This window comes from Bubalus kerabau, chromosome 1, assembly GCF_029407905.1.
Source record: "Bubalus kerabau isolate K-KA32 ecotype Philippines breed swamp buffalo chromosome 1, PCC_UOA_SB_1v2, whole genome shotgun sequence".
In the NCBI taxonomy this organism is placed as follows: domain Eukaryota; kingdom Metazoa; phylum Chordata; class Mammalia; order Artiodactyla; family Bovidae; genus Bubalus; species Bubalus kerabau.
Window position 1 is genome coordinate 37,904,105 of NC_073624.1, and position 27,973 is coordinate 37,932,077.

Sequence of the window (27,973 nt, forward strand, 5' to 3'; positions counted from 1 at the left end):
ACTTGGGCTAATATTCAACCAATTCTTCCTGATCATACAAGTGGAGTAGGTAGAAAAGAGAAGGAGGGAGAAAGCCCACCTGACACATAAGAAGGGCCATGACCAGTCCACAAAGAGAGCACTTTCTGATTATAATGTGAATCCCATAAAGTCCATGGTGATTTGGACTTCAGGTTCTTTCTCCATGGTATTTACATTAAAAGGGAAGGCTAAGATTTTAGTCTCGCCCACAACACAGGCAGGGAGCTTCTATTAATATGGGTGTGCCTCAGGAATATTGCGGGTTTAGTTCCAGACCACTGCAGTAAAGCAAAGTCATATGCATTTTTTGGTTTTCCAGTGCATTTAAGGTTGTGTTTACACTATACCATAGTCTATTAAGTATGCAATAGCATATGTCTAAAGTGACAAATGTACATAATTTTAAAATATTTTATTGCTAAAAAGTTAAGTATCATATGCACCCTCAACAAGTCATATCTTTTTGCTAGTAGAGGGTCTTACTTTATTGTTGATGGCTGCTGACTGCTCAGCGTGATGATTATTGAGGTTAAGGTAGCTGTGGCAATTTCTTAAAATAAGACAACAGTGGAGTTTGCTTCATTCATTGACTGTTCCTTTCACAAATGAATTTTCTGTAATATGCAGTGCTGTTTGTTAGCATTTTACCCATAGCAGAGCTTCTTTCAAAATTGGGGTCATCCCTCTTAAACCCTGCCACTGCTTGGTCAACTAAGTTGATATACTAATCTAAATTCTTTGTTGTCATTTCAACAGTCTTCACCAGGAGTAGATTGAGATTTAATTTCAAGAAGCCACTTTCTTTGCTTGTCCTTAAGAAGCAACTCCTCACCCATTCAAGTTTGGTCATGAGATTGCAACAATTCAGTTACAGCTCTGGTTGCTTCCCTGGTGGCTCAGACAGTAAAGTGTCTGTCTACAGTGTGGGAGACCCGGGTTCGAGCCCTGGGTTGGGAAGATCCCCTGGAGAAGGAGATGGCAATCCACTCCAGGACTATTGCCTGGAAAATCCCATGGAGGAGGCTGGTAGACTACAGTCTATGGGGACGCAAAGAGACAGGACTGAGCGACTTCACTTTCTTTGGGCTCCACTTCTAATTTTAGTTCTCTTGCTGTTTCTACCACATCTGCAGTTATTTCCTTCACTGGAATTTTGAATCCTTCAAAGTCATTTATGAGGATTGGAACCAACTGCTTCCAGACTCCTGTTTTGAATGGATGTTTTGACCTCTTCCCATGAATCATGAATGTTCATAATGGCATCCAGAATTGTGATTCCTTTCCAGAAGGTTTTCAGTTTATTTTTTCCAGTTTCATCAGAGAAATCACTACCTGTGGGTGCCATAGCCATATGAAATGTATTTCTTAAATCATAGGACTTGAAAACCAAAATTAGTCCTTGATCCATGGGCTGCAGAATGGATGTTGTGTTAGCAGTCTTGAAAACAACATTAATCTCATTACACATCTTCATCAGAGGTCTTAGGTGACCATGTGCACTATCAGTGAATGGTAATATTTTTAAAGTAATCTTCCCCACCCCCCAAGCTCAAGAATAGGCTGAAAATATTTAGCAGACCATGTTGTAAACAGATGTGCTATCATCCAAGCTTTGTTGTTCCCTTTATAGAGCACAGGCAGAGTGGATTTAGTGTTAATTCTGAAGGGTCCTAGGATTTTCACAACACTAAAGAGCACTGGCTTCAGTATAAAGTCACCAGCTGCATTAGCCCCTAACAAAATAGTCAGCTTGTCCTTCAAAGCTTTGAAGCCAGGCATTGACTTCTCCTCTCTAGCTATGAAATTCCTAGGTGGCATCTTTTTCTAACAGAAGGCTGCTTCGTCCACACTGAAAGTCTGCTGTTTAGTGTATTCACTTTCATGAATTATCTGAGCTAGATCTTCTGGATTACTTGCTGCAGCTTCTACCTCAGCGCTTGCTGCTTCACCTTGTACTTTTGTGTCACAGAGACACCTTCCCTTAAGCCTCATGAACCAGCCTCTGCTAGCTTCACACTTTTCTTCTGCAGATTCCTCACCTGTGTCAGCCTTTACTGAATTGAAGAGAGTGAGGGCCTTGACCTGGAATAGGCTTTGACTTAAGGGAATGTTGTGGCTGGCTTGATCTTCTAAGCAGACTTAAAACTTCATATCAGCAATAAGGCTGTTTCTCTTTCTTATTTCTCTGTTCACTGGAGTAGCACTTTTAATTTCGTTCAAGAACTTTTCCTTTGCCTTCACAACTTGGCTTACTCTTTGGCCCAAGAGGCCTAGTTTTTGACCTGCCTCTGCTTTCAACATGCCTTCTTTACTGAGCTTAATCATTTCTAGCTTTGGACTTAAAGTGAGTGACGTGCAGTTCTTCCTTTCTTATAAACACATCAGGGCCACTGTATACTTATTAACTGGCTTAATTTTAATGTTGTTGTGTCTCAGGAAATAGGGAGGGCCACGGGGAGAGAGGAGGAGGGCGTGGCAGCCCAAGCCAGTATTCTTGCCTGGAGAATCCCCATTGACAGAGGAACCTGGAGGGCTACAGTTCATAGGGTTGCACAAAGTCGGACACGACTGAGCAACTTAGCACGCACTCAAGGAGAGAGAGAAAAACAGGAAAAAGGCCAGTGGGTGTAGCAGTCAGAACACACACATTTAGCCATTAAGTTCTCCTAAGAGCAGCGTTCATGTTGCCACCAAGTAATTACAGTAGTAACATCAGAGGTCACTAATCACAGATCACTGTGGTGAAAATGTTTGAAATATTGTGGAAACTACATAAAAATGACATAGAAACAATGCTATGCAAAATGCTGTTGGAAAAATGGTGCCCATAGGCTTACTCAAGACAGGATTGCCCCATGCCTTCAATTTGTGAAAAATGCACGATCTCTGTAGCTCAGTGAAGTGAAGGGCAAGAAGATGAAGTGTGCCCGTATTATGTTTTCTAGCTCTGAGAGTCCTCAAATTAAGCAATTTTAATTATTTGAGATCTTTTCAAATACAATAGGGCTTCAAAGGCCAGCCTGGAACCCTGTTCATGGGTAGTATTGTTTCTGTGGGCACGTGCTAAGTCACTTCAGTCATATCCAGTTCTTTGCGACTCTATGGACTGTAGCCTGCCAGGCTCCTCTGTCCATGGGATTCTCCAGGCAAGAATACTGAAGTGGGTTGCCATGCCCTCCTTTAGGGGATCTTACGACCCAGGGGTGGAACCTGCATCTCTGACATCTCCTGCATTGTCAGGCGGGTTCTTTACCATTAGCACCACCTGGGATTTCTATGGGAGTGGTACTGGGGTCTGGTAAAAACTGCTGGGGATGCAATCTAGCTTGTCAGCCTCTTCCAAGGAAAGCAGTGGCTGAGCAGCTCACCCTGAACCCGTTGTAGAGCTTAGGGGTGGGTGTGTGTATGTGTGTGTGTGTCTGTGTGTGTGTGTGTCTGTGTGTGTGTGTGTCTGTGTGTGTGTGTCTGTGTCTATGTGTGTACGTGCGTGCATGCACGCATACACACTGAGTCACTCAGTCACTCAGTCCTGTCTGTTTGCGACCCTACAGACTGTAGTCTGCCAGGCTCCTCTGTCCATGGCATTTCCCAGGCAAGAATAATGAAGTGGGCTGCCATTTCCTTCTCCAGAGTATCTTCCCAACCCAGGGATCAAACCCAGGTCTCCTATTTTGGCAGGCGGATTCTTTGCCACTGCCCCACCTAGTAAACATGGAAGATTAGCTATTTATAGGTAAACAAGGTTTAGTTCACTTCAGTCACGTCACTCATTTGTGTCCTACTGTTTGCGACACCAGGCCATCCCTGTCCATCACCAACTCCCAGAGTCTACTCAAACTCATGTCCATTGAGTCGGTGATGCCATCCAAACATCTTATCCCCTGTCATCCCCTTCTCCTCCCGCCTTCAATCTTTCCCAGCATCAGGGTCTCTTCCAGTGAGTCAGTTCTTTGCATCAGGTGGCCAAAGTATTGTAGTTTCAGCTTCGCAACATCAGTCCTTCCAATGAATATAAACGAGGTTGGTAGTTTGTAAAGCACCTTTACTCATTTTTGATCCCTTCACACAGCATCTGTTGAGGGCCTGTAGGCTGGATATGCAAAAGTGAAAAAGAACCAGTCTTATCTTTGAGCTCCTTTTTATCTGGGCTGGGCCTTTGAAGAAGTCATTTTTGGAATGTGATAATGATCAAGTGGAGATGTGGGATCCTGGGGGAGGGGTTGGAAGTGAGTACTGCTGGAAAGGTGGTCCTTAGTCTGTCTGAGGAGCTCAGGGGAGTTTTAAAAGGAAAGTTCACTCTCTGAGTGAACTGAGACTTGAGGATGAAAAGGCTTTTTCTCCCGTGTCTTCCATACAGATAAAATAGCAGGTACAAAGGTACAGTGTGGGAGGGAGAACGTGGCCTGCTGGAGAGCTGCAGCTAGTCTTGGTGTCACTAAGGTTAGATGGGTATCGTGGCGTGGGATGGCAGGAGCTCAGCATAGGGGTCATCGATCCTCCCTGGGGGAAAGGATATCACCTTGTCCTGAAATTTGTTTAGTTTTTTGTTGATGACAGTGTTGGTTGTGAGAAACACAATTTTTCCAACTCTGTCCTGCGTTAAGAGTTCTACCTCTTCAGATTTTACATTGGGAAAAATATTGAGGTTGTTTCAGAATTAGCCAGGATTCTGCGCCCTCCAGTTCAGTGTGTTGAGGTCACCTTTTATTCAGCCGACAGACATTCATGAAGCATACGTGAAGTCCAAGGAATTCTCTTTGCTGTGGATGGTAATACAGAGACAGGAAATGGCTTCTGCCTTTCAGGAAGCTTACAGTTAACAAAACAAACTTGAACTTTCAAAAGCCTCCTTATGGAAATAAAGATAATAGCAAAAGCAAAGAGGAAGGGCTTGTTCCTTACAACCATGGAAAGCAGAGAAATCTATTTAGAAGACAGTTCACTCTGATCATGGACTGAAGGACCAAAAGAAATGTGACAGGTGGACAGTGGTGTGAAGGTGGGCCCAGGGCTGGAAAGAGGAGCTTGGTGCGTAGGTAGGTAGAGTACCCTTGGGACGTAGCACAGTGTCTGGAGTCACTCAGTCTGGGGGTGTTGGGAGTAAAGAGAAACAAGGCTGAAAATGTGGCTGAGCCCCAACAGTGAGTATCTTACCTGCTGCACTGAGGAATTTGGACTTTATTCCAAGCTTTTTGAACAAGTTTTCTATGGGTCTTCTCTCCATCCCAGGCCGTCACCGTCTCTAGTCTCCTATCTGCTGTGTAGAAAACAGTACACCTTGGGATTTCCCTGATGGTCCAGTGGTTGACTCCCGGGGCTTCCACTACAGAGGAAGGAGAAGTGAAAGTGTTAGTCACTAAGCTGTGTCCGACTTTCTGCTACCCCACAGACTGTAGCCGCCAGGCTCCTCTATCCATGGGATTTTCCAGGCAAGAATACTGGAGTGGGTTGCCAAGCCCTCCTCCAAGGGATCTTCCCAACCCAGGGATCGAACCCAGGTCTCCCGCATCATAGGCAGATTCTTTACAGTCTGAGCCACCAGGGAAACCCCCCACTACAGGGGACATGGATTCAATCACTGGTCAGGGAACTAAGATCCCACATGCTGCAGGCTGTGGCCAAAAGAGAGAAAAAAAAGAAAAACCAGTTCACCTTATCCTGACACCACATGACAGGGACGCTCCTGGTTTTGCACAGATGACCAGGAAAATTGTGGTTTTTAGTTTAGAATCTTAAGGATGTTTCCCTGGTTAAAGCTTAATCCCTCAGTGTTGATTCTCTTCACTTCAGATTTTTTTCAGAACACAATTCAGTTTTTCTTTTTCTGTTTTTTTTCGCCCATGACACACTGTCAGTCCCTTTAAGGGTCTTGGATCTGGCAGTCATGTGTCTCTTGGGGGATGTGATCTGCATCTCCCCTGTGACTGTGGCCTGTTTTTCTCTTTTTTAAATAAAAAATTATTTATTTATTCTTGGCTGCGCTGGGTCTTCGTTTCAGCGCAGGCTTTCTCTGGTTGTTGCAAGCAGAGGCTGCTCTTCATTGTGGTGCGTGGGCTTCTCATTGCAGTGGCTGATCTCAGGCACTAGGCAAGACGGCTCCGTAGTTGTGGTGCACAGGCTTCGTTGGTCCATGACATGTGGAATCTTCCCAGACCAGGGATTGATCCTGTGTCTCCTGCATTGGCAGGTGGATTCTTACCCACTGTGATCCACTGTACCACCAGGGAAGTCCCACAATTCAGTTTTTCAATCATTTTTGTGTTCATTATATAATTTGACTGTTAACAGTTACTGGAAATAGATCAGATAATGTACAGTCAGATAAGTCACTTCCAAAAGCCTAAATGAGTAGCCCAAGATGGTTCAGCTAGGAGAATTTGAGGACGGATTAGAAATAGCAACGTCAGGACCCTCTTTGGTCCAGGGTTCCTTCCATGAAGTCCTTATGCCATGGCTTTCCATTCTTTCTGCTGATAAATTTCCATTCTGACTGCTGATAAATGCATGCCTGCCCTGTTATGACATCGACAAGATGTTTGCATGGGTTCATCCCTGTTGGGTGTGACTTAAGTATTTTGAAATGGCTGAGATTATGGGTTACATCCATAATCATTACACAGATAGAAACTGACTGGCTTATATGGGAGTTTGCCCATAGCCGTCTTATTATTTTTTCTCTAAGGAACAGCCTAACTTCTTAGTAAGCATTTATCATTCAACTGATAATTTTTTTTCTGGAAATAACACAAATCATTGGAATTTTTATTCTTAACCTCATACATTTAGCAGGAAAATTGTTTTTCTGTCTTTCAGATATTTAGCAAGCTAAGACAGTTAAGTATGTACTACCTTTGTGAATCATTTTTAAGCAATAGGACTTGCCAAGTTAAGTACACAACTTAAAATACTTGTAAGGAAAAAAAAACTTGCTCTTTAAATATGCTCTTTGATTTTGTCCAGAGCAATAGAGTTGGCCTTTGAAAGTCACTACTGAGAACAACTAGGTTGTGAGGCAGCTGTAAATAAGGGAGAAGATACTGGTTTGTATAATTAAGAACCACAGACATCGAGTACTAACCTGTAGGATTCCTATAGAGGGGTGGTGGTGTTGACCCTGGGAGAGGCTTGGGAGGTTGTTTTACCATATTCTCTTTTTGAAGAGCAGCCCCTGGAGAATAGACGTGAGAGGTTGCATAGTGGTTGATGAGGGACTCAGATTTGCCACCCTTCTCTGTTCAAATCCTCAAGTGCTCTCTGTTACCATTAGGGTCAGGCCTCACTCCCCCACCTGACCTGGCCCTTCTTGTCTCTGAAGGAAGTGTGGGAGAGGGAGGCATTTCCTTGTCTGATAACAAAGGCACCCAAGAGAGAATAGATAAAAGTAAGTACTTGTTTATCAGCGCTGAGTGAATGCAATTTGATGGCATTATATTAATGACAATAAGATTTAGGCCTGTCTCGGAAACGAAGATGGAACTCCTCTAACATACTAATTTAAAAAATAAAATAGACTCTAATCAAGTATGCAGAGGCTCCTGAGCTTCCAATAGAGAGAGCCGATCTGGAACACTTTGTAAAATTCTAAGGTCAAATCAAGTTATTTTTAAGCTCCTAAATGACTGGGGCAATGCCTAAATATAATACCCATATATATATCTGGAAGCCAGACTGGCCAGCCTCTCCTGTTTAGCAAGAATACCGGCAGTGGCGGTCACAAAACCTCTAAGCTCCTTCATTCCTATCTTTATTTATTTAATATTACATTAATTATACACTACTATGTATATAATTTATTAATAATGATATTAATTGTGTTAATAGATAATAAATATTGTTTCACTTGCAGTCCAGAATATTTTAGATTTTAGACAGAAACCTGCATATGTACATGTATTTTGGTGGGGAGCCAATTCGAAAGCCATGGGATGAGAACCTTAAAAAACAGGCACATGGATAAAATTCATATCCAGGAAAGAGGCAGGGCAACAACTAGGCCAGCGTCCTTCAGTTTCAAAGTATAGTCAATAAAGTTACAAGAGTATTGCACATAATGGTGGTGCCTTACAGTTTTCAGGTCGATCTCACATCTTTTAAATTATTTGATTATCACAGCAAACGTGCCTGAATGGTAGGCTTAAACATCACTCAAATTCTCCATGTCAAGTTCAATCATAGACTACATCATCTGATATAACAGGTATCCAGAACATTCTTCCATAGTCACACTGGTCTTGGTGTGTCTTGGCCAACTTCTAGGTGTCTTTTTTGAGAGAGTCAGTACATGAGGGTGTCTACAAAAGAAGCCTGAAGCAGCAGGGCTTCTCTGTTCTCTTAGAACCTCACAATCAGGTTAAAAGCAAGTTTCAACTCAGCTACTACACACGCAGTTGACTTTTAAGCTTTGAGCTTTGTGTCTTTAGGTGTTTTGGTATACCTTTCGAGAAATGCTTACTCAAAACAGAAAACAACATGGCAGAGAAGGTTCTTGGTCTTTAAGTTACCATCAGAAATTTAGGCTTTACTAGTAAGATCATCTGCCTCTTGAGAAACCTATATGCAGGTCAGGAAGCAACAGTTAGAACTGGACATGGAACAACAGACTGGTTCCAAATAGGAAAAGGAGTATGTCAAGGCTGTATATTGTCACCCTGCTTATTTAATGTATATGCAGAGTATATCATGAGAAACGCTGGACTGGAAGAAGCACAAGGTGGAATCAAGATTGCCGGGAGAAATATCAATAACCTGAGATATGCAGATGACACCATCCTTATGGCAGAAAGTGAAGAGGAACTAAAAAGCCTCTTGATGAAAGTGAAAGAGGAGAGTGAAAAAGTGGGCTTAAAGCTCAACATTCAGAAAACGAAGATCATGGCACGTAGTCCCATCACTTCATGGGAAATAGATGGGGAAACAGTGGAAACAGTGTCACACTTTATTTTGGGGGGTTCCAAAATCACTGCAGATGGTGACTGCAGCCGTGAAATTAAAAGATGCTTACTCCTTGGAAGGAAAGTTATGACCAACCTAGATAGCATATTCAAAAGCAGAGACATTACTTTGCCAACAAAGGTCCCTCTAGTCAAGGCTGTGGTTTTTCCTGTGGTCATGTATGGATGTGAGAGTTGTACTGTGAAGAAAGCTAAGCACTGAGAATTGCTGCTTTTGAACTGTGGTGTTGGAGAAGACTCTTGAGAGTCCCTTGGACTGCAAGGAGATCCAACCAGTCCATCCTAAAGGAGATCAGTCCTGGGTGTTCATTGGAAGGAATGATGCTAAAGCTGAAACTCCAATATTTTGGCCACCTCATGCGAAGAGTTGACTCATTGGAAAAGACACTGATGCTGGGAGGGATTGGGGCAGGAGGAGAAGGGGACGACAGAGAATGAGATGGCTGGATGGCATCACCGACTCGATGGACATGAGTTTGAGTGAACTCCGGGAGTTGGTGATGGACAGGGAGGCCTGACGTGCTGTGATTCATGGAGTCACAAAGAGTTGGACATGACTGAGTGACTGAACTGAACTGAGATGATCTTAGCCTGTTCATTCAAGGGTAGAAGTGTCTCTGAAACACTTTAGCAAGCTCACTTACTAGAATTATCTAATTTCACCAATGTGATCCTGTTTCTAACACTCATCATGCTAATTAACAAGCAGCTGATTCCACCAAAGAAAATCCACCCAGTCAGGTAATGATCTAAGTGTCCCCAAAGCATTTGTCTGTTGTAACGCCCTCTCAAGTGTGCTCCTCTCCTTGGACAATGCACTCCTTCTCCCATCAGCCTCAGCACTGTCACAGACTAGCACAGGCTGTTTCTGCTGAAAATCTTCCAAAAGTATATTACAGATGTTGAAACTCATCTCAGCTGTTGGCGATATCTTGGAAGATTACATTATTATTTGTGTACTCTATTTAATAAAAAAGAGAGGTGTGCTTATTAGCGGTCACATTAGTTTGATTAGAGAATAGTCTCAACAAAATGTGAAAAGTGGGTTTTGCCCAAACTAAGGTAGCATGGGTAGTACATGTGTATATTATCTGCTTAATGTCTGTTTGCATTATAACAACTTTAGACAGCCTAAAGAGTGAGTGAGTCTCAGGTGTAATTTTCTAAGAAAAAAATATGAGCTAAAGATTTAAACATTTCTAACTGAGGTAAAGCTAAGGTTTTGACACCCACTCATACGTACAAACACTTTAAACAAGCTACAGCCTGGTGAATGCTATGTGCAAATATTTACATATTCGAGTATGTGGTAGATGCAGTTTGGTAGTTAAACTTGATATACATGATTTGGGGAGAGAGGTTGGATGCATTACCTGTAGAATAGATGTGAGTCAATGGCATGTGTATATATATTTTTTCTAAGTCTTAATATAAATTTAACCTATATGTCACTATATTCTATTGCTATCCCCCAAAGGAAAAATATATTGAATTTTCCACTCTACTTACCAACATGTGGCAGTAGTTACCACAGTTGGTAGTAGATGAAGAACAATGGCTAGATAAGCTTGAGCTGGAAGCTGGTGAAGAAGAGAGTCAGCTGCAGGGAGCATTCACACTGGCCCGGGCAGGAAGGTAAATTAGAGAGAAAGACTGAGAGAAGCGCCCTCCCAAACGTGAAGGAGACAGCCTCATGAACAAAGAGCTAGCCAGCTGCATTGAGGCTGAAGTTGGAAGCCAAGTAGAGTAAGGACTTGACTTCTGGCGATGAGGAGAGCCTTTGTGATCGTCTCCAGAAGAGTGAGGTAGCACTGAACTGAGGAGTCTGAGGAAATGTAGGTCGATTTTTAAATGATGAGAGTCGTTTGATGTATAATGTATCTGAGCACTTGTAATGTGCCAGGTCCTAAGCACTTTATATGCATTAATTCATTTAAATCTCACAACCACCTCAGAGAGTCTCTGCTTTTTTCCTCACCTTTTAATTTATGCAAAAATTGATGCACAGAATAATTTGCCCAAACTCACAGGGGTAGAAGAGTGGGGCAGAAGAGCTCAGGTTCTAACTCAGGCATGGCTCCACCGCTCTGGACTTCAGCTGCCATTTCATCCTGAAGCTTCACTGTGGATGAGAGAGGCTGGTGCTCATGTATTCTTTGTCCTGAGTTGAGTGGTGGCGACACAGAAACAGCGCCTTGAGGAAATCTCACAAGGCTTGAGGATGGTTCAACAGCACAGGTAGTTCCCACTGCTGAGGTGGAGTCGGGACTCAGGGAGGCAGGGGCCAGCTTTCATTGTGGGAGGTGGGAGAGGAGAATCAGGGAAGGCCTGTTGGAGAAGACCCTTAAACTGAGGCTCACAGTGGCAAACTTCAGAGTGTAGATTTAAAACATCACATGTAAGAAACTGGATTTCATCCTTAGGTCTCCTTCTTTATGTTTTTATCAAATTTTCTAAGTACCCTTCTCTCATGGGTAAAAACTGATTGAAGCAAACATGCCACGTCTTTAAAAGCCTGCAGTGAGTTTGTCCTAATGAGGTTCTGAACCCACGAATGTGGACATTTTGTTGTTGTTTGGTTTGGCTAGGTGCGTTGGTGTGCTCTATTACTCATAATTACATGTGACTTTCTCTCTAGAGAAAGAAAAACCAAAGACTTCCCTCGCATGTTCTATTTTAAGAAAAAAGCACATACATATATGCAGTAAAGTGGTCAGTTTTTTTGGTTAAAAAGATGGAGTAACCATTATGCTTTCTGTGGAGTCTTTACTCTTCTTCTGTAATCATTTCTGTGCTTTCACTAAAAGCACCTTACAAGAAATAAAATTGTTGCCTAGATGAAGAGAATGGGGAAATTAGCACAAAATAGTTCTGGAAATCTCTCCAGCCCTTCTGAGTGAATGTCCCTCTGGGCCACAGGTGCCTGCTTTCCACTATGTGGTTATGTGATGCAGCTGAATTTATTGTTTCTTATTTATGTAATAGTTTTGTATTCTAGTCTTTAAAAGCAAGCAAATTATAACTTTTTGAAACCCAATAAATTCCATAAAACAGAGTTGTTGGTTTTTTGGGTTTTTTTTTTTGTATTTTTTTACTTATCCAAAAGTTGTTTTATTCCAGTGGCTCACTCTTGGTTTTGCTTGAGGGTTTATTGACCTAAATAATAGTAAGAACCATGAACTAAGTGGTTATCATATGTTCAGGGCTGTGGTAGGTTCTTCACTCACATTTTTGTTTATTTTCACAATTCTACGAGGTAAATTTACTCATTTAACAAATGAGAAAATAGCCTTGGAGAAATTTCTTAAAGGACAGAAAGTTAAGTGCCCACTGGGGAATCTGGTCGGCTAGAATGAGGCTGGCATATGGAGAAGCAGCAGAGCTGGGGAGGAGCCTGCACTGAGCAAAGAATGCTGCCTGGGGTTATGCTGGGGGCTCTGAGCGCCCGGTGCCCTGGTCTTGCATGAGTGAGCCTTCTCGTCCGTGGGGGTGCGTGTTTATTTACAAGCCCTTTATGGCAGAGTTTGCACTCATTGCAGCAGGCAGGGAGATGGCATGAAGGGAAAAGTGGCTTTGGTGTAAAGATGAGTGGTGAGGACTGTGGCAAATTAGAGAGCTCAGAATTACCTAAGTGTGGGGCGGGGGAGAGGGGGCAGTCCATGCTCAGCTCCAGCTGATCACTGCCCTTAGGACACATGGGTGGACCAGGGTTTGACAAATCTTCAAGTTTTGTTTTTTTTTTTTTTTTTTTTTTCAGAGAAGTCGTATGTTTGGAATTTTGGGGTAATTTCCATCCTTAAAAAAAAATAAAACCACTTACTTTGGTCAAACAAAACAAAATCCCAGATAACAGAAGGTGAGTTTGTGCTCTGAAAACTTTAACAGTGTCCCCATGTTAGCTGGTGGGAGTGGGGTTGGGGCAGCGCTAAAGTCCTAGGTTTGTGGGAGAGGACTTCTTGGCTACCTGAGGATCCTCTGCCAGGGGATGGAAATATCGGACTGTTGGGATAGTCTCATTTCAAGAATAATTAAAATCAAGCTAGTTTTTGTTTTTAATTCATGGAATGAGATTTTAATTCAGTGATTTTTTTTTTTAAGATAAATTCCTTTAAAACTTTCATCTTAAGAATGAAGGATATCAAACTGCCAGCCTTAACAAACAATATATTAAATATAATATTGGGGAGTGTGAAAGGACATTATTAGTATATTATCCTGTAAATTTAGATTTTGTCCAGTAGAAAATAAGCAATAGATGAGTGCTTTTTATGGGTTTATAGGCAGCATAAGGAAATACTGAGGCAATTGTTTTATTAAAAAAGGAAAGACATATATTGTTAGGGTGAATTCTCTCCTGATCTGCTGGGTCAGGCCTGCTTCACTTGTCTTATTTTGGCATAGAAGATGAACTTTTGTCCTTAATGATAAATTATATGGTCATCCTACATAACATTAATGTGTTCTTTAGTTGCTGATCTCTTTCGCATGGAGGTGGAATGAGGCAGGCATGCTGGATGGCCATGCTGCTTCTTGTAAAATTAATCATTGAAACAAAGGCGTGTTCACCTCAGAGTGACTCTCAGCCTTTCCTGAAGGATCTTGCTGTTACTGTCAGGGTTTTACTTGTCTGCACCACTTAAAGGGTGATTGATGATTTCTACCTTATAGTTTTCAAAGGCATCCTTCTTGTTAACTTTAACCTACTCTCCTAATTTCACGTCTGTATCAAATTTAACTTGTGGTATGTGATGGAAGCATAGCAATCCCTATGTCAAGGGTCTATATTAAAACTTCTTTATAGTCATCCTTAAATGGCACTGAGGTAAAGATAATAAAACTCTGATTTTATTGATAGAAAAGCACATTTCTAGGCAAACATCTTATATAATATTGGAGATATTGGGTGCTACTTTCTGGATATATCAGTTGTTTTCAGAAATTATTTTTATAGTGAATTATATGCTGAATTAAATGATAGTCCACATCTTTTTCAACTTGGGATTAATCTTATAGGTATGTTAATCAAGTTTGAATGGAAAAGTCTGAGGACATAGATAAAAATCTAAAACTGACAGATTGAGAATTCAGAATGATTAAATGACTTAAAACAATGAAACACTAAAAGACTAAATTTAATGGGTCAGAATATGAATCTCTGCATTTAGATTCAAAATAATAACAGTTACGCAAGTACAGTAATGAGGAAACAACACAGCTGGTATGAAAAAGACCTAATGGTTTTAGTGTAACAAGTTTCAGTTCAGTTTAGTTCAGTCGCTCAATCGTGTCCGACTCTTTGCAACCCCATGAATCGCAGCACGCCAGGCCTCCCTGTCCATCACCAACTCCCGGAGTTCATTCAGACTCACGTCCATCCAGTCAGTGATGCCATCCAGCCATCTCATCCTCTGTCGTCCCCTTCTCTTCCTGCCCCCAATCCCTCCCAGCATCAGAGTCTTTTCCAATGAGTCAACTCTTCGCATGAGGTGGCCAAAGTACTGGACTTTCAGCTTTAGCATCATTCCTTCCAAAGAAATCCCAGGACTGATCTCCTTCAGAATGGACTGGTTGGATCTCCTTGCAGTCCAAGGGACTCTCAAGAGTCTTCTCCAACACCACACTTCAAAAGTATCAATTCTCCGGTGCTCAGCCTTCTTCACAGTCCAACTCTCACATCCATACATGACCACAGGAAAAACCATAGCCTTGACTAGAGGGACCTTTGTTGGCAAAGTAATGTCTCTGCTTTTGAATATGCTATCTAGGTTGGTCATAACTTGCCTTCCAAGGAGTAAGCATCTTTTAATTTCATGGCTGCAGTCACCATCTGCAGTGATTTTGGAGCCCAAAAAAATAAAGTGTGACACTGTTTCCACTGTTTCCCCATCTATTTCCCATGAAGTGATGGGACTGGATGCCATGATCTTCGTTTTCTGAGTGTTGAGCTTTAAGCCAACTTTTTCACTCTCCACTTTCACTTTCATCAAGAGGCTTTTGAGTTCCTCTTCACTTTCTGCCATAAGGGTGGTGTCATCTGCATATCTCAGGTTATTGATATTTCTCCCTGCAATCTTGATTCCAGCTTGTGTTTCTTCCAGTCCAGCGTTTCTCATGATGTACTCTGCATATAAGTTAAATAAGCAGGGTGACAATATACAGCCTTGACGTACTCCTTTTCCTATTTGGAACCAGTCTGTTGTTCCATGTCCAGTTCTAACTGTTGCTTCCTGACCTGCATATAGGTTTCTCAAGAGGCAGGTCAGGTGGTCTGGTATTCCCATCTCTTTCAGAATTTTCCACAAGCTAATAGGAAATACCGGTTTTTAAGAAGTTAGCCCAAACTTTCATTTCTGGTGGTATTTGAGACTGTATACTCTATTCTTCCACCACAAACTAAAAATAAAAATGTTAGATAAATTTTGTAAATATGGCTATAAAATTGTTGAGAAAGAAACATTGGACTGAAAGTGAAAATGAGAGCCCAGAGAGGTGAGTGGACATCCAGTGTGAGAGCGCGTGCCAAATCCAGCAAATATATGCTTTGATTTCCTTGGTCTCCTGTTGCTTTGGAAACAGGAGACAAAGCCCAGAGTCTGTGCTAGGGGAAAATGTTTGATATAAGATGTCTCCACAGAAATCTGGGACCACCTCCCCTGAAGGCTACTTCCATAGTGCAGTGTTGAACAAGAAACACAGCTTTCCCTCTGACCTCCTCCCAGCCCCTTAGCAACTCGAAGGAAAACTGCCTATCTAATATTTAATAACAAGTAACCAGTATCCATGCAGGTTTACAGTCCTAATTTGGATCTATCCAGGCGAGCCCCCAAAGGGGGAAATATATACAGTTGTAAACAGTGGTTCCAGCATAGTAGCTCAAAGGCAGAAGCAGGCACAGGGTCTTTCTGGAGTAATCTTTCTTCAACCTAGGCTTCAAAGAGTTCAAAAAAATGTAACCACAAGAAAACTTAACTCACAGTCAAAAACTATAAAACAGACAAGTAAAGCCAAGTGTCAGCAATAGAACCAGCCACAATAGTAGGAACAGAATTAGACATGTGGTGATTCTAGATACAATTGTCAGACAGAGAACGTAAACTAGCTTTGTACTGAAGAAATGAGAAGGTTAAAAATGTGAGTAAATAGCAAATGAATGGAACCATGACAGAGGAGGTCTGAAAACTAAATAGAGCTTTGGGAAATTAAATATATAATTGGAATTTAAAAATCAAACAGGCTTAATGGTAAATTTGACATAGGCAAAGAGAGCTAACCAACTGGAAGGCAGTTCTGAGCCTTTTGTCACCCATAGTAAGGCACTCATTTACTGACACGTGTAGACACACAGATACATGTGTATAATTTAAGCCAATGTTTTGATAAACTGATCGTATATCCTCCTAAGGGTAGTGTTCTTTGCTGTTTTCCTTTCTAATTTGCACTTTTTCATTAAAAAAAAAAAAAGTTGGGTTTTATCTCAGAAATTTTGCGAACCACAATGGTCATTACCACAGTTTTGAGGAAAACTGATTTTAATAAAGTTGAAAACAGATATTGTTATGGCCACCACTGTTCACAGCACTTTACGTGGCCCACCACAGAACACCTGGAAGAAAACAAAACGTCAGTTGTGTAAAACATAACTGTGATGTAGTTTACACATGAACTCCTGTAGAATGGAGTAATGCTGAGGATGATGAGCAGCCAGGACAGCGTGGCACCTCTCAGTCAGAAGGGATGCTGCCCAGAAACAGCTAGCCCCAGCCCACACCTGTGCGTGTCGGCCCCTTTCCCAGCTTTGAAAATGAATGGATCACTGATTCGAATATCAACATAATGTTGAGTGGAAAAAGCAGATTGCAAAGATCATATGCGGTCTAATTCTATTTAGATGAAGTCAGAGATTTGAGCACACTGAACAGTAGATTTTAGGGATACAATAGTTTAGGGATGCAGAGGTGTGATTTGACTATTTTTAAAAGGCAAGAATAAACACAGAATTTAGGAGAGTTATTGCCTGCTGGTGGAGGATAAAGGGAGTGTGTAAAAAAGAGTCAAAAGGAGCTTCAGAGGTTTTAGTCATTTACTTTTTCTTTGTAAAATTGGTTATGGGCACACAAAAGTTTGCTCCCTTGAAATTCTTTGTTGTTGTTCAGTTACTGAGTCATGTCTGACTCTGACCCCATGGACTGCAGCGTGCCAGGCTTCCCTGTCCTTCACTACCTCCTTAAGTTTGCTCAGATTCATGTCCCTTGAGTCAGTGATGCCATCGAACCATCTCATTCTTTATGTTTTGTACCTATTTAACATTGAATGAAAATAGTTTAACTCGAAAAAGCCAAGGAGGGATCAGCACAGGTAATAAATCTTCCGTGCAAATCAGGCCATTTGAGAGCCAAGTTTTCTGAACATTAACAAGCTGGAATGTGTCCAGAGGAAAACATCCAGGGTGGTGATACAGACCTGCTTGTGAGCCTTTCATGTTTCAGATGCAGGTCACGTGGATTCTGAGCATGGGGTTTTGCTTTCCCCTGGTCTGTTGCCTGGTAGGAGTAGGAGCGAACTTTCAGGTAAACGCTGAGGGTAACGTGCCTTTGCTGCACTGTACAGAAAGATGTTCTAAAAAACCCCCACAGTTGTTCTGTGATTTGCTAAAGGCTTTTTTTTTTTTTTCTGTCAAATGCTATAACTGTGGGCCTATGGCATGTTGTAATAGTATACCAGCCAACAGCTCAGAAATGGGGGATCTTTTGTTGCTGGCTTCAGACAAGTCCTCTGCTGTCCATAGCTCCCCGGGCATCTCTAGATTTGGATTGTGCCCGTCACAGGGGCACGCACACTGGGTAATTTCATCTAGTGCTTTTGGGGGGAAGGGCACTCTCCGTCCTGTGATTGCTCTTTGGCTGTGCAGGGAGCCAGTATGACCAGGGCCTCAGCTAGATGTAAACATGGAGGGCTGGGCAGAGGGTGGCCTCCGTCTAGGTAGTGATTTCATGAGGTGAAGGAGTGAATTAGCGATTATTGGGTATCTGCAGTGTGCCAGCTGTTTTTGGGCATGACTTTGAACACTTCATTTTTTTTAAAGCAGTTTTAGATTTACAGTAAGATCAGGGGGCAGGTACAGAGATTTCGTGTTTACCCCCACCCCCTCATACACATAGCTTACCCCATCACCAACATCCCCCTACCAGAGTGGCACATTTGTTATAGCTGACTAGCCTACAGTAACATGTCTTTGTGGTCGAAAGCCCATAGTTTACATTACTGCTGGCTTTTGGTATTGTACATTCCATGTGTTTGGACAAATGTATCCTAATGACATACAAATAATGATATGTATCCACCATTATAACCTCATGCTGAGTATTTTCAGTACCCTGAAAATCCTCTGTGCTCTGCCCATTCATCTCACCCTCTCCCTTAACCACTGGCAACCCCTAGTCTTTTTACTGTCTCCATGGTTTTGCCTATTCCTAAGTGTCATATCTTTGGAATTACAGTGTGCAGCCTCTTCAGATTGGCTCTTTCACTTAGTAACAGGCATTTATGTTTCCTCTATGTCTCTTCAGGGCTTGTTAGCTCATTTCTTTTTAATGCTAAGTAATATTCCTTTGTCTGGATGTGGCACAGTTTATTTATCCATTCATCTATTGGAGGGCATCTTGGGTACTTTAAAGTTTTGGCAGTTATGAATAAAGCTGCTGCAAATACCCGTGTGCAGGTGTTGTGTACACGTAGTTTATAACTCCTCTGGGTCAGTACCAAGGAGAACAGTTGCAGAATTGTATGGGAAGAGTATGTTTAGTTTTACAAGAAAACCACCGGACCACCCTCCAAAGTGACCGCGTCATTTTGCATTCCCACCAGCAGCAAATGAGTTCCTGTTGCTCCACAGTCTCACCAGCATCCGGTGGTGTCTGTTCCAGATTTGGGCCATTCTAATAGGCATATAGTGGATCTCATTGTGTTCATTTGCATTTCCCTGATGACATACAGTGTAGAACCGAAGTCTCCAACCTTTTTGGCACCAGGGACTGGTTTTGTGGAAGATAGTTTTTCCACAGACTGGGACAGGCGTCAGGGGGGATGCTTTCCAGATGATTCTCGTAAGGAGTGGGCAACCTAGATCCCTCACATGCATAGTTCACCATAAGATTCGAGCTCCTATGAGAATGTAATGCCATGCAGAACCATAGGAGGCAGAGCTCAGGTGGTAATGCATGTGATGGGGATTGGCTGTAAATACAGATGAAGCTTTGCTTGCTCAGTTCAGTTCAGTCACTCAGTTGTGTCTGACTCTTTGCGACCCCATGGACTGCAGCACGCCAGGCTTCCCTGTCCATCACCAACTCCCAGAGCCTACTCAAACTCACGTCCATCGAGTCAGTGATACCATCCAACCATCTCATCTTCTGTCATCCCCTTCTCCTCCTGCCCTCAATCTTTCCCAGCATCAGGGTCTTTTCCAATGAGTCAGTTCTTTGCATCAGATGGGCAAACTATTGGCGTTTCAGCTTCCGCATCAGTCCTTCCAATGAATACTCAGGATTGATCTCCTTTAGGAATGACTGGTTGGATCTCCTTGCTGTCTGAAGGACTCTCAAGAGTCTTCTCCAATACCACAGTTCAAAAGCATCAGTTCTTCAGTGCTCAGCTTTCTTTATAGTCCAATTCTCACATCCATACATGACTACTGGAAAAACCATAGGCTTGACTAGATGGACCTTTGTTGGCAAAATAATGTCTCTGCTTCTTAATATGCTGTCTAGCATATAACTTTTCTTCCAAGGAGCAAGCGTCTTTTAATTTCATGGCTGCAGTCTCCATCTGCAATGATTTTGGAGCCCCCAAAAATAAAGTCTCTCACTGTTTCCATTGTTTCCCTATCTATTTGCCATGAAGTGATGGGACCAGATGCCATGATCTTAATCTTTTGAATGTTTAGCCTTAAGCCAACTTTTTCACTCTTCTCTTTCACTTTCATCAAGAGGCTCTTTGGTTCTTCTTCACTTTCTACCCACCACTTACCTCCTGCTGTGCAACTCAGTTCCTAACAGATGATGATCTGGTACCAGTCTAGGGATTGGGGACCCCTGGTGTAGAGCATCTTTTCATATATTGGTTATTAATTTTCACATAAAAACATTCTGTTTCAATGGGGAGAAAATGGTGGTCTTACCCCATCTTACTGATGTGGAAGTTAGGGAGGGATGGCTGAAATCAGTCATTTGGGGGAGAGAAGGCCTTCTAGTCAGGAGAGCCACTCCGTGCCAGAGGCTGTGTTTGGGGGACTTCAGAGCACGGACTGCAGTAGCAGGACTGGGCATGTGTGCTGACTGCTGTTTGCTAGCAGAGGGTTGGGGGGTGTTGTACATGGTGGCAGGGGGCTGGGTTGTAAGCTGTCTAACCACCCCATGTCTGTTACCTCATCAGAAAATCAGGGATTAGGAAAGGAAATGGCAACCCACTCCAGTATTCTTGCCTGGGGAATCCCATGGACAGCGGAGCCTGGTGGGCTACAGTCCATGGCATCGTGAAGAGTTGGACACAACTTAGCAACTGAACAACAGCATACAATCAGCCAGATTGTGATTTGGGGAAATAGTTCTGGATGGAAATGTGGCATAAAATGGAGAGAGAAGTGACCTAGCAATATGGAATATAGAGCTTTGTAAGAAATTAAAATTTGTGTATAGAATAGTAGTTGCAGATATTCAAACAAAAAAGTCTGTGGCTAAAAGAAAATGAGAGATTCTTATGAATTAATGAAAGTAAATGAAATAATATGCATAAAGTACTTAGAACAGTGGCTTGACACAGAAAAGGTTGTAAACTGTTGAGAGAAATACCAGAAGAAGCAGACAGTTCTCCTGGTTTCTGGCATGTAGCGAGCCTGCCCTCAGTCTGAAAGGGCTGAAATACTTCCATCTAGTCTGGTTTCCCCAGCATCCCAATCTGGGTTCTCCCTGCATCAGGAACGTGGGCGTGGCCTTGATGATTGACATGCATCAGGTCCTCCTCCTCCAGGATCCTGTGGGCTTCCAATGCCAGAGGGATGTTGCGAGTGAACAGACACTCAGCTGCACTCATTCCCCAGAGCTGGCCCTGCAGATGAGACCCTGAGGCCCAGGGAGGTTCTGACTGTTCCAAAATCACTTCAGCCGAGCTGGGGAAGGGTGTGGGCTGTGCTGCCTCTAGGACGTGCAGAGGACAAGGCCAGTTTCCTCTTTGGAGCCCTGAATTCATACAGTGCATGTGACCTTGCGCTTCTTGGGTCAGCAGGGCCATCGGGACTCCTGGATTCCACGTGCCCTTTGGGGCCTTTTGAGATGCAGACTGTGCACAGTATGCCAGGGCAGCTTGCCTTTTAGGGGAGCCCCTCTGCCCTCCTAACCCAGTTTCTTTCTAAAATGTGTGGAGATGAGATACCCATTGGCTTATTCTCTGAGTTCCCCTTGTGTCTGACCTGTGGTCAATGGCTTCTCACAACTCTGATGAAGTTCTCTGCAGCTTGCTGCTGCTTCTGTTGGCTTTAATAATTTCCCCTTCTTTATCCTCTTTCCCCACTTGTAGCCCTTGTGTGTTTCTGCCATTTTCCCACACCTGGGAGTTCATCACTACACAGCAAGCTGCTATGAACTGGAACAAGGTCTGAGTTGAATCCATCATAGGTGCTATGATCTGTGCAGTCTCCCCTCTCAGCTTTCTTTTGATTAGCCTGGAGCCACAGTGGACGTTATTGACACAGCATTGTAGTCAACACCATGTGCTGTCAGCAAGGGGGGAGAGTACATCAGAAGTGGACCACAAATGTGGGAGATGGTAATTCCGAAAACGATCTAAGGATATCCCTTCTTTAAGACATTCAGGCAAGAAATGATAAGGTTTCAGAAATAGACGAAGTGTAATCCACATAAGTTCCTGGCATAAGTAGTGTTTAAACGTACTCTTTTTAAAGATACTCTTTTCTTCAGCATGCTGCTGCTGCTGCTAAGTCGCTTCAGTCGTGTCCGACTCTGTGCGACCCCATAAACGGCAGCCTATCAGGCTCCACCGTCCCTGGGATACTCCAGGCAAGAACACTGGAGTAGGTTGCCATTTCCTTCTCCAATGCATGAAAGTGAAAAGTGAAAGTGAGGTCGCTCAGTCGGTCCAATTCCTAGCTTCAGAAATCAGATCAGTCGCTCAGTCGTGTTCGACTCTTTGCCACCCCATGAATCGCACCACGCCAGGCACCTTGTGCATCACCAATTCCCGGAGTTCACTCAGACTCACGTCCATCGAGTCAGTGATGCCATCCAGCCATTTCATCCTCTGTCATCCCCTTCTCCTCCTGCCCCCAATCCCTCCCAGCATCAGAGTCTTTTCCAGTGAGTCAACTCTTCGCATGAGGTGGCCAAAGTACTGGAGTTTCAGCTTTAGCATCATTCCTTCCAAAGAAATCCCAGGACTGATCTCCTTCAGAATGGACTGGTTGGATCTCCTTGCAGTCCAAGGGACTCTCAAGAGTCTTCTCCAACACCACAGTTCAAAAGCATCAATTCTTTGGCACTCAGCCTTCTTCACAGTCCAACTCTCACATCCATACATGACCACTGGAAAAACCATAGCCTTGACTAGACGAACCTTTGTTGGCAGAGTAATGTCTCTCCTTTTGAATATGCTGTCTAGGTTGGTCATAACTTGCCTTCCAAGGAGTAAGCGTCTTTTAATTCCATGGCTGCAGTCACCATCTGCAGTGATTTTGGAGCCCAGAAAAATTAAGTCTGACACTGTTTCTACTGTTTCCCATCTACTTCCCATGAAGTGATGGGACCGGATGCCATGATCTTCGTTTTCTGAGTGTTGAGCTTTAAGCCCACTTTTTCACTCTCCACTTTCACTTTCATCAAGAGGCTTTTGAGTTCCTCTTCACTTTCTGCCATAAGGGTGGTGTCATCTGCATATCTGAGGTTACTGAGATTTCTCCCTGCAATCTTGATTCCAGCTTGTGTTTCTTCCAGTCCAGCGTTTCTCATGATGTACTCTGCATATAAGTTAAATAAACAGAGTGACAATATACAGCCTTGACGAACTCCTTTTCCTCTTTGGAACCAGTCTGTTCTTCCATGTCCAGTTCTAACTGTTGCTTCCTGACCTGCTTGAGAAATACAGATTTCTCAAGAGGCAGATCAGGTGGTCTGGTATTCCCATCTCTTTCAGAATTCTCCATAGTTTATTGTGATCCACACAGTCAAAGGCTTTGGCATAGTCAATAAACCAGAAATAGATGTTTTTCTGGAACTCTCTTGCTTTTTCCATGATCCAGCGGATGTTGGCAATTTGATCTCTGGTTCCTCTGCCTTTTCTAAAACCAGCTTGAACATCAGGAAGTTCACGGTTCACATATTGCTGAAGCCTGGCTTGGAGAATCTTGAGCATTACTTTACTAGCGTGTGAGATGAGTGCAATTGTGTGGTAGTTTGAGCATTCTTTGGCATTGCCTTTCTTTGGGATTGGAATGAAAACTGACCTTTTCCAGTCCTGTGGCCACTGCTGAGTTTTCCAAATTTGTTGACATACTGAGTGCAGCACTTTCACAGCATCATCTTTCAGGATTTGCAACAGCTCAACTGGAATTCTATCATTTCCACTAGCTTTGTTTGTAGTGATGCTTTCTAAGGCCCACTTGACTTCACATTCCCGGATGTCTGGCTCTAGGTCAGTGATCACACCATCGTGATTATCTGGGTCGTGAAGATCTTTTTTGTACAGTTCTTCTGTGTATTCTTGCCACCTCTTCTTAATATCTTCTGCTTCTGTTAGGTCCATACCATTTCTGTGGTTTATCGAGCCCATCTTTGCATGAAACGTTCCCTTGGTATCTCTGATTTTCTTGAAGAGATCTCTAGTCTTTCCCATTCTGTTGTTTTCCTCTATTTCTTTGCATTGATCGCTGAAGAAGGCTTTCTTATCTCTCCTTGCTATTCTTTGGAACTCTGCATTCAGATGCTTATATCTTTCCTTTTCTCCTTTGCTTTTCGCTTCTCTTCTTTTCACAGCTCTTTGTAAGGCCTCCCCAGACAGCCATTTTGCTTTTTTGCATTTCTTTTCCACGGGGATGGTCTTGATCCCTGTCTCCTGTACAATGCCACGAACCTCATTCCATAGTTCATCAGGCACTCTATCAGATCTAGGCCCTTAAATCTATTTCTCACTTCCACTGTATAATCATAAGGGTTTTGATTTAGGTCATACCTGAATGGTCTAGTGGTTTTCCCTACTTTCTTCAATTTAAGTCTGAATTTGGCAATAAGGAGTTCATGGTCTGAGCCACAGTCAGCTCCTGGTCTTGTTTTTGCTGAATGTCTAGAGCTTCTCCATCTTTGGCTGCAAAGAATATAATCAGTCTGATTTCGGTGTTGACTATCTAGTGATGTCCATGTATACAGTCTTCTCTTGTGTTGTTGGAAGAGGGTGTTTGTTATGACCAGTGCATTTTCTTGGCAAAACTCTATTAGTCTTTGCCCTGCTTCATTCCGTATTCCAAGGCCAAATTTGCCTGTTACTCCAGGTGTTTCTTGACTTCCTACTTTTGCATTCCAGACCCCTATAATGAAAAGGACATCTTTTTTGGGTGTTAGTTCTAAAAGGTCTTGTAGGTCTTCCTAGAACCGTTCAACTTCAGCTTCTTCAGTGTTACTGGTTGGGGCATAGACTTGGATTACTGTGATATTGAATGGTTTGCCTTGGAAACGAACAGAGATCATTCTGTCGTTTCTGAGATTGCATCCAAGTACTGCGTTATGGACTCTTGTTGACCATGATGGCCACTCCATTTCTTCTGAGGGATGCCTGCCCGCAGTAGTAGATATAATGGTCATCTGAGTTAAATTCACCCATTCCAGTCCATTTCAGTTCGCTGATTCCTAGAATGTCGACATTCACTCTTGCCATCTCTTGTTTGACCACTTCCAATTTGCCTTGATTCATGGACCTGACATTCCAGGTTCCTAAGCAATATTGCTCTTTACAGCATCGGACCTTGCTTCTATCACCAGTCACATCCACAGCTGGGTATTCTTTTTGCTTTGGCTCCATCCCTTCATTCTTTCTGGAGTTATTTCTCCACTGATCTCCAGTAGCATATTGGGCACCTACTGACCTGGGCAGTTTCTCTTTCAGTATCCTGTCATTTTGCCTTTTCATACTGTTCATGGGGTTCTCAAGGCAAGAATACTGAAGTGGTTTGCCATTCCCTTCTCCAGTGGACCACATTCTGTCAGAACTCTCCACCATGACCCGCCCATCTTGGGTTGCCCCACGGGCATGGCTTAGTTTCACTGAGTTAGACAAGGCTGTGGTCCTAGTGTGATTAGATTGACTAGTTTTCTGTGAGTATGGTTTCAGTGTGTTTGCCCTCTGATGCCCTCTTGCAACAACTACCATCTTACTTGGGTAAGAGCATTGGGTAAGGGCATTCCTAGCTTAATGTAGCCTTATTGCTTATACTTTTCTTTGTTTTGAAATGACATTTATTCAAGATTAACGTAATTTTGAAATAGTGCAATTTAGGAAATTAGGTAATTGTTTAAAGTGTACTTGAAGATGCCAACATACTATAGTAATTTTCAATTTTAGTAGTAGAATATTCTTTGCTCTTTTTATTTTTGTTTTTTTTTTTAAACACAGGCTAAAAATTTTCTACCTTCCCTTATTTTAAATGAAGAATGAAAATCATTGTCACTTGAAATTAATTCACAGTATTTAAAAAAGAAATCCCTCATGTTTAGTCACTAAGTCATGTCTGACTCTTTCCAGCCCCATAGACTGTAGCCTGCCAGGCTCTTCTGTCCATGGGATTCTACAGGCAAGAATACTGGTATGGGGTTGCCATTTTCTCTTCCAGGAGATCTTATCAAATCCACATCTCTTGTGGCTCCTGCATTGGCAGGCAAATTCTTTACCACTGAACCACCTAGGTAGGGGCTTTTTAAAATTAGTTCTCTTGAGACCGTTAGGGAAAACAATGGGAGAAAGTTTAAAACATCCATGCAAACAAGCTTCTAGTCAGAACGGTCAGGTCTTTAAAAACAACCTTGGGATTTTTCCTGTTGTCTGGTAGCAGTATTGAACAGATGGTTAGTTGATAACAATCCAGCTGAATAATGAAATCTGATAAGCTAGGAAGAGGTTAACTAGATCAATCTGTAGTATTTAGGAAAATTTAGGAAAATTTTCAGGGTGATTGGGGAGCGGCAGTTGAAATCAGTATTTGAGCTTTCACTTATATTAATGCAAAAATAAAGCCACAAGTTTGTTAGTTAAAAATTGTTTTCTTTCAGTTAAAAAAATTCCCCTCCTCCAGTCTCCCCCACCAGTCCTTCCTTGTAGGGAGAAAAGGAAAAGAGAAATTTGTCAGCTGGCTGCCTGCATTGCCACCTCAGGAAATAGCATGTCAAATTCCTGCTTTATCTAGACCCTCCTCCTGGCCTGCCCTTCATCTTCGTTTGTTGAGTGTGCTAGATTTGGTGCTAGGTGCTGAGCCTATAAGGAAGAAACGAGACAGAATTCATGATGCAGGAGGGGCGTGGGTCTGACGAAATAACACAACAGACTGTGGAAACTGCCAAAGAATCTTTTCATTGTGTTCAGAGAAATTGTTATCTGCTGATAACAATTCACAACTTTATCAGGTGTTGGTTTTTTTTTTTAAACCTTTGTAGTTTACTTCATTTAAATTAAAGGCCAGTTAATTTCTTGTGAGTTTGTGCCAGTCTTGGAGGAGTATAGGGGTTCAGAAGGGTATAGCAATTCCACCTAAATTCTTCTGAAAATCACTGTGCCTTCCAGAGCCTTGCACTTTCTGAGCAGTGGCAAAGACAGCTTTCTGGTATGTCCTTTGCTGAAGGAGCCTGTTTCTGCTTCCTTTTCTATTCTTCAGGTCATTTTCCTACCTAACATTTCTCTCCCATTTGTTTCCTCTTAAAACGTTAATCCAACCACGTGTTCTGCCCTAATCACTGGGCCACACCAGTCATCCTATGGTTCTTTTCTCAGTGCTCCCTTGATGGAGTTCTTTCTTGTGTCTCGGTGGTCACATTCTTCTGGTAAGTGTTCTATAGGGAAACACAGCTTCTATTAGCAGGGTTATGTTTGTCCTTTCATCTGGATGCATTTAACAGTGTTCTTGGTTTGGGGCCAACTCAAGCTAGAGTAAAGGATCTTCAGTAAAGACACCTAGATAATTTGAGACTACTTTCTACAAACTCTGCAGTTGATCTTCTGAAAATAACTCTTCAACAGTACATGAGTTGTGAACTTCCAGATGTTCAACCTGAATTTAGAAAAGGCAGAGGAACCAGAGATTAAATTGCCAACATCCTTTGTGGGTGTGCCTTAGTCACTCAGTCCTATCTGACTCTTTGCGACCCCATGGATCATTGAAAAAGCAAGAGTTCCAGAAAAACATCTACTTCTGCTTTATTGACTTCACCAAAGCCTTTGTGTGGATCACAACAAACTGTGGAAAATTCTTCAAGAGATGGGAATACCAGACCACCTTACCTGCCTCCTGAGAAATCTGTATACAGGTCAAGAAGCAACAGTTAGAACTGGACATGGAACAGTGGACTGCTTCCATATTGGGGAAGGAGTATATCAAGGCTGTATATTGTCACCCTGCTTATTTAACTTATATGCAGAGTACATCATGAGAAATGCCAGGCTGGATGAAGCACAAGCTGGAATCAAGATTGCTGGGAGAAATATCAATAATCTCAGACATGCAGATGACACCACCCTCATGACAGAAAGCAAAGAAGAACTAAAGAGCCTCTTGATGAAAGTGAAAGAAGAGAGTGAAAAAGTTGGCTTAAAACTCAACATTCAAAAAACTAAGCTTGTTGCATCTGGTCTCATCACTTCATGGCAAATAGATGGGGGAACAGTGGATACAGTGAGAGACTATATTTTTGGGCTCCAAAATCACTGCAGATGGTGACTACACCCATGAAATTAAAAGA

General features: G+C 42.5%; 1 protein-coding gene across 4 annotated transcripts in view; it reads left to right on the forward strand.

Annotated features, from left to right (window-relative positions):
* The first annotated feature begins 10,591 nt into the window (after positions 1-10,591).
* The window catches only part of RASSF8 (Ras association domain family member 8), a 112,531-nt gene continuing 95,149 nt past the window's right edge, over positions 10,592-27,973 (forward strand). Inside the window, exons 1-2 of one of the 4 annotated variants that reach the window (XM_055572279.1) lie at positions 10,627-11,210; positions 12,730-12,828. The gene's annotated coding sequence lies outside the window, so the exon portion shown is untranslated. Of the gene's footprint in view, positions 11,211-12,729; positions 12,829-27,973 lie in introns of all 4 variants that reach the window. The other 3 variants (XM_055572289.1, XM_055572268.1, XM_055572293.1) reach the window with 3 other exon arrangements.